This window comes from Phyllobates terribilis, unplaced genomic scaffold (assembly GCF_046119375.1).
Source record: "Phyllobates terribilis strain yellow unplaced genomic scaffold, ASM4611937v1 Scaffold_14__1_contigs__length_39327217, whole genome shotgun sequence".
Taxonomy (NCBI): Eukaryota; Metazoa; Chordata; class Amphibia; order Anura; family Dendrobatidae; genus Phyllobates; species Phyllobates terribilis.
In genome coordinates, this window is record NW_027362774.1 from 14,505,403 (window position 1) to 14,513,515 (window position 8,113).

Sequence of the window (8,113 nt, forward strand, 5' to 3'; positions counted from 1 at the left end):
CCCCCTATGTGCAAGAATATAACTACTATAATACTGCCCCTATGTGCAAGAATATAACTACTATAATACTGCCCCTATGTACAAGAATATAACTACTATAATACTGCTCCCTATGTACAAGAATATAACTACTATAATACTGCCCCCTATGTACAAGAATATAACTACTATAATACTGCCCCTATGTGCAAGAATATAACTACTATAATTCTGCCCCCTATGTACAAGAATATAACTACTATAATACTGCCCCTATGTGCAAGAATATAACTACTATAATACTGCTCCTATGTACAAGAATATAACTACTATAATACTGCCCCTATGTACAAGAATATAACTACTATAATACTGCTCCTGTGTACAAGAATATAACTACTAAAATACTGCCTCTATGTACAAGAATATAACTACTTTAATACTGCCCCTATGTAGAAGAATATAACTACTATAATACTGCCCCCTATGTACAAGAATACAACTACTATAATTCTTCCCCTATGTACAAGAATATAACTACTATAATACTGCTCCTATGTACAAGAATATATCTACTATAATATGCCCCCCTATGTACAAGAATATAACTACTATAATACTGCTCCCATGTACAAGAGTATAACTACTTTAATACTGCCCCTATGTACAAGAATATAACTAATATAATGCTGCTCCTATGTACAAGAATATAACTACTATAATACTGCTCCCATATACAAGAATATAACTACTATAATACTGCTCCCTATGTACAAGAATATAACTACTATAATACTGCTTCCTATGTACAAGAATATAACTACTATAATACTGCCACTATTTACAAGAATATAACTACAATAATACTGTCCCCTATGTACAAGAATTTAACTACTATAATACTGCTCCTATGTACAAGAATATAACTACTATAATACTACCCCCTATGTACAAAAATATAACTACTATAATACTGCTCCTATGTACAAGAATATAACTACTATAATACTGCCCCTATGTGCGAGAATATAACTACTATAGTACTGCTCCTATATACAAGAATATAACTACTATAACACTGCTCCTATATATAAGAATATAACTACTAGAATACTGCCCCATATGTACAAGAATATAACTACTATAAGACTGCCCCTATGTACAAGAATATTACTACTATAATACTGCTCCTATGTACAAAAATATAACTACAATAATGCTGCCCCCTATGTACAAGAATATAACTACTATAATACTGCCCCCTATGTACAAGAATATAACTACTATAATACTGCCCCCTATGTACAAGAATATAACTACTATAATACTGCTCCTATATACAAGAATATAACTACTATAATACTGCTCCTATATATAAGAATATAACTACTAGAATAGTGCCCCATATGTACAAGAATATAACTACTATAATACTTCCCCTATGTACAAGAATATAAATACTATAATACTGCCCCTATGTACAAGAATATAACTACTATAATATTGCCTCCTATGTACAAGAATATAACTACTAAAATAATGCTCCTATGTACAAGAATATAACTACTATAATGCTGCCCCCTATGTACAAGAATATAACTACTATAATACTGCCCCCTATGTACAAGAATATAACTACTATAATACTGCCCCTATGTGCAAGAATATAACTACTATAATACTGCCCCTATGTACAAGAATATAACTACTATAATACTGCTCCCTATGTAGAAGAATATAACTACTATAATACTGCCCCCTATGTACAAGAATATAACTACTATAATACTGCTCCTATGTACAAGTATATAACTACTATAATACTGCTCCTATGTACAAGAATATAACTACTATAATACTGCCCCCTATGTACAAGAAAATAACTACTATAATACTGCCCCTATGTACAAGAATATAACTACTATAATACTGCTCCTATGTACAAGAATATAACTACTATAATGCTGCCCCCTATGTACAAGAATATAACTACTATAATACTGCCCCCTATGTGCAAGAGTATAACTACTATAATACTGCCCCTATGTGCAAGAATATAACTACTATAATACTGCCCCTATGTACAAGAATATAACTACTATAATACTGCTCCCTATGTACAAGAATATAACTACTATAATACTGCCCCCTATGTACAAGAATATAACTACTATAATACTGCTCCTATGTACAAGAATATAACTACTATAATACTGCCCCTATGTACAAGAATATAACTACTATAATACTGCTCCTGTGTACAAGAATATAACTACTATAATACTGCCCCTATGTACAAGAATATAACTACTATAATACTGCCCCCTATGTACAAGAATATAACTACTACAATACTGCTCCTATGTACAAGAATATAACTACTATAATGCTGCTCCTATGTACAAGAATATAACTACTATAATACTGCTCCTATGTACAAGAATATAACTACTATAATGCTGCCCCCTATGTGCAAGAATATAACTACTATAATACTGCCCCCTATGTGCAAGAATATAACTACTATAATACTGCCCCTATGTGCAAGAATATAACTACTATAATACTGCCCCTATGTACAAGAATATAACTACTATAATACTGCTCCCTATGTACAAGAATATAACTACTATAATACTGCCCCCTATGTACAAGAATATAACTACTATAATACTGCCCCTATGTGCAAGAATATAACTACTATAATACTGCCCCTATGTACAAGAATATAACTACTATAATACTGCTCCCTATGTACAAGAATATAACTACTATAATACTGCCCCCTATGTGCAAGAATATAACTACTATAATACTGCCCCTATGTGCAAGAATATAACTACTATAATACTGCCCCTATGTACAAGAATATAACTACTATAATACTGCTCCCTATGTACAAGAATATAACTACTATAATACTGCCCCCTATGTACAAGAATATAACTACTATAATACTGCTCCTATGTACAAGAATATAACTACTATAATGCTGCCCCCTATGTACAAGAATATAACTACTATAATACTGCCCCCTATGTGCAAGAATATAACTACTATAATACTGCCCCTATGTACAAGAATATAACTACTATAATACTGCCCCCTATGTACAAGAATATAACTACTATAATACTGCTCCTATGTACAAGAATATAACTACTATAATGCTGCCCCCTATGTACAAGAATATAACTACTATAATACTGCCCCCTATGTGCAAGAATATAACTACTATAATACTGCCCCTATGTGCAAGTATATAACTACTATAATACTGCCCCTATGTACAAGAATATAACTACTATAATACTGCTCCCTATGTTCAAGAATATAACTACTATAATACTGCCCCCTATGTACAAGAATATAACTACTATAATACTGCTCCTATGTACAAGAATATAACTACTATAATACTGCCCCTATGTACAAGAATATAACTACTATAATACTGCTCCTGTGTACAAGAATATAACTACTATAATACTGCTCCTATGTACAAGAATATAACTACTATAATACTGCCCCCTATGTACAAGAATATAACTACTACAATACTGCCCCTATGTACAAGAATATAACTACTATAATACTGCTCCTATGTACAAGAATATAACTACCATAATACTTCCCCTATGTACAAGAATATAAATACTATAATACTGCCCCTATGTGCAAGAATATAACTACTATAATACTGCCCCCTATGTTCAAGAATATAACTTCTATAATACCGCCCCCTATGTACAAGAATATAACTACTATAATACTTCCCCCTATGTAGAAGAATATAACTACTATAATACTGCCCCCTATGTTCAAGAATATAACTTCTATAATACTTCTCCCTATGTACAAGAATATAACTACTATAATACTGCCCCCTATGTTCAAGAATATAACTACTATAATACTGCCCCCTATGTTCAAGAATATAACTACTATAATACTGCCCCTATGTACATGAATATAACTACTATAATACTGCTCCCTATGTACAAGAACATAACTACTATAATACTGCTCCTATATACAAGAATATAACTACTATAATACTGATCCCTATGTACAAGAATATAACTACTATAATACTGCCCCCTATGCTCAAGAATATAACTTCTATAATACTGCCCCCTATGTACAAGAATATAACTACTATAATACTTCCCCCTATGTACAAGAATATAACTACTATAATACTGCCCCCTATGTTCAAGAATATAACTTCTATAATACTTCTCCCTATGTACAAGACTATAACTACTATAATACTGCCCCCTATGTACAAGAATATAACTACTATAATGCTGCCCCCTATGTACAAGAATATAACTACTATAATACTGCCCCCTATGTTCAAGAATATAACTACTATAATACTGCCCCCCATGTTCAAGAATATAACTACTATAATACTGCTCCTATGTACATGAATATAACTACTATAATACTGCCCCCTATGTACAAGAATATAACTACTATAATACTGCTCCTGTGTACAAGAATATAACTTCTATAATACTACCCCCTATGTACAAGAATATAACTACTATAATACTGCTCCTATGTACATGAATATAACTACTATAATACTGCCCCCTATGTACAAGAATATAACTACTATAATACTGCTCCTGTGTACAAGAATATAACTACTATAATACTGCCCCCCATGTTCAAGAATATAACTACTATAATACTGCTCCTATGTACATGAATATAACTACTATAATACTGCCCCCTATGTACAAGAATATAACTACTATAATACTGCTCCTGTGTACAAGAATATAACTACTATAATACTGCCCCCTATGTACAAGAATATAACTTCTATAATACTGCCCCCTATGTACAAGAATATAACTACTATAATACTGCCCCCTATGTACAAGAATATAACTACTATAATACTGCTCCTATGTACAAGAATATAACTACTATAATACTGCCCCTATGTACAAGAATATACCTACTATAATACTGCCCCCTATGTACAAGAATATAACTACTATAATACTGCCCCTATGTACAAGAATATAACTACTATAATACTGCCCCCTATGTACAAGAATATAACTACTATAATACTGCTCCTGTGTACAAGAATATAACTACTATAATACTGCCCCCTATGTACAAGAATATAACTACTATAATACTGCTCCTATGTACAAGAATATAACTACTATAATACTGCCCCCTATGTACAAGAATATAACTACTACAATACTGCCCCTATGTACAAGAATATAACTACTATAATACTGCTCCTATGTACAAGAATATAACTACCATAATACTTCCCCTATGTACAAGAATATAAATACTATAATACTGCCCCTATGTGCAAGAATATAACTACTATAATACTGCCCCCTATGTTCAAGAATATAACTTCTATAATACCGCCCCCTATGTACAAGAATATAACTACTATAATACTTCCCCCTATGTAGAAGAATATAACTACTATAATACTGCCCCCTATGTTCAAGAATATAACTTCTATAATACTTCTCCCTATGTACAAGAATATAACTACTATAATACTGCCCCCTATGTTCAAGAATATAACTACTATAATACTGCCCCCTATGTTCAAGAATATAACTACTATAATACTGCCCCTATGTACATGAATATAACTACTATAATACTGCTCCCTATGTACAAGAACATAACTACTATAATACTGCTCCTATATACAAGAATATAACTACTATAATACTGATCCCTATGTACAAGAATATAACTACTATAATACTGCCCCCTATGCTCAAGAATATAACTTCTATAATACTGCCCCCTATGTACAAGAATATAACTACTATAATACTTCCCCCTATGTACAAGAATATAACTACTATAATACTGCCCCCTATGTTCAAGAATATAACTTCTATAATACTTCTCCCTATGTACAAGACTATAACTACTATAATACTGCCCCCTATGTACAAGAATATAACTACTATAATGCTGCCCCCTATGTACAAGAATATAACTACTATAATACTGCCCCCTATGTTCAAGAATATAACTACTATAATACTGCCCCCCATGTTCAAGAATATAACTACTATAATACTGCTCCTATGTACATGAATATAACTACTATAATACTGCCCCCTATGTACAAGAATATAACTACTATAATACTGCTCCCGTGTACAAGAATATAACTTCTATAATACTACCCCCTATGTACAAGAATATAACTACTATAATACTGCTCCTATGTACATGAATATAACTACTATAATACTGCCCCCTATGTACAAGAATATAACTACTATAATACTGCTCCTGTGTACAAGAATATAACTACTATAATACTGCCCCCCATGTTCAAGAATATAACTACTATAATACTGCTCCTATGTACATGAATATAACTACTATAATACTGCCCCCTATGTACAAGAATATAACTACTATAATACTGCTCCTGTGTACAAGAATATAACTACTATAATACTGCCCCCTATGTACAAGAATATAACTTCTATAATACTGCCCCCTATGTACAAGAATATAACTACTATAATACTGCCCCCTATGTACAAGAATATAACTACTATAATACTGCTCCTATGTACAAGAATATAACTACTATAATACTGCCCCTATGTACAAGAATATACCTACTATAATACTGCCCCCTATGTACAAGAATATAACTACTATAATACTGCCCCTATGTACAAGAATATACCTACTATAATACTGCCCCCTATGTACAAGAATATAACTACTATAATACTGCTCCTGTGTACAAGAATATAACTACTATAATACTGCCCCCTATGTTCAAGAATATAACTACTATAATACTGCCCCCCATGTTCAAGAATATAACTACTATAATACTGCTCCTATGCACATGAATATAACTACTATAATACTGCCCCCTATGTACAAGAATATAACTACTATAATACTGCTCCTGTGTACAAGAATATAACTACTATAATACTGCCCCCTATGTACAAGAATATAACTTCTATAATACTGCCCCCTATGTACAAGAATATAACTACTATAATACTGCCCCTATGTACAAGAATATAACTACTATAATACTGCCCCTATGTACAAGAATATAACTACTATAATACTGCCCCCTATGTACATGAACGTGTTTTACAGAGGAGGACATTGTTGCTGTCGTAGTTACAGAAGATTTGTTCTATCTGATACATGATGATTGTTTCCTGTAAATAATATTTGATTGACGACAACATAAATAATAGACTCTATGATGAGAAGACATTCTGGATTTGTGTGTGTATACGCACTGATATCTGCGCGCTCTATACTCCCCCTTCATTCCTATGTTCTCGCTGCTGCTCCCCGGTTCTCACCTGTTCCGATTGCTGTTAGAGTCAATGGGATCAGAAGCAGAAGAGGCGGCAGAGTCTCCATGTCCCGTCTGCTGCAGTCACAAGTGGACGCGGCTTCTCTCGCAGAGTCTTTCGTTGCAGTGACCTCAGATTAGAACTTTCTCGTTACTATTTAACAAATCACGATATAATTGTCGTTCTGCCAGTGTTGGCATTATTAGTCAGGAAACACCCATGTCTAAAATCCAACCCGTTGGCACCTGCCCATATATACTGTAGGACTAAAGTGCCAGCTCTTTAACCCCTGAGCAGATAAACAACATTTGTTCTGGGAGTAAAAGTAACTATTGGTAACTCTACTAAGTTTTCTAGTATAACTTATTAAAGGGCAAATGCAGCCACTACTGATAATATCACCATTAATGTAGAAATCATTCCCAGGGTACATGAAGGTAACATTGTAGAAATAGATTTACTTCCGTATTTTGTATCGCCCCTTGTCTCGCCGCAGGGTGGAGCACAGATTTATTCCTTTGCTTATTGTGGAAAGAGAGTTTTATATTGTCCTGATTTTCTTTTTCTACTCTTTTAAGTATCGTTTGCCAGTAAAACAACAAGAAACCAGAGAGGCGAATCCTACCTCAATTCATGGTTGGGGATAAACCTGCGCCAGAGATTTTACTATTCCACACAGCGAAGGATTGAGCAGACAGATAACATTATTTACGCTTTGAATGAGTTTCATGTCCTGTATAACAACCCACTGGGACATTATAATTCTGAAC

At 33.1% G+C, this 8,113-nt stretch overlaps 1 pseudogene; it reads right to left on the reverse strand.

The window, feature by feature from the left end:
- Nucleotides 1-7,558, reverse strand: part of LOC141175769 (fatty acyl-CoA hydrolase precursor, medium chain-like) — a 150,518-nt pseudogene extending 142,960 nt beyond the window's left edge.
- Between the last annotated feature and the right edge of the window lie 555 nt (nucleotides 7,559-8,113).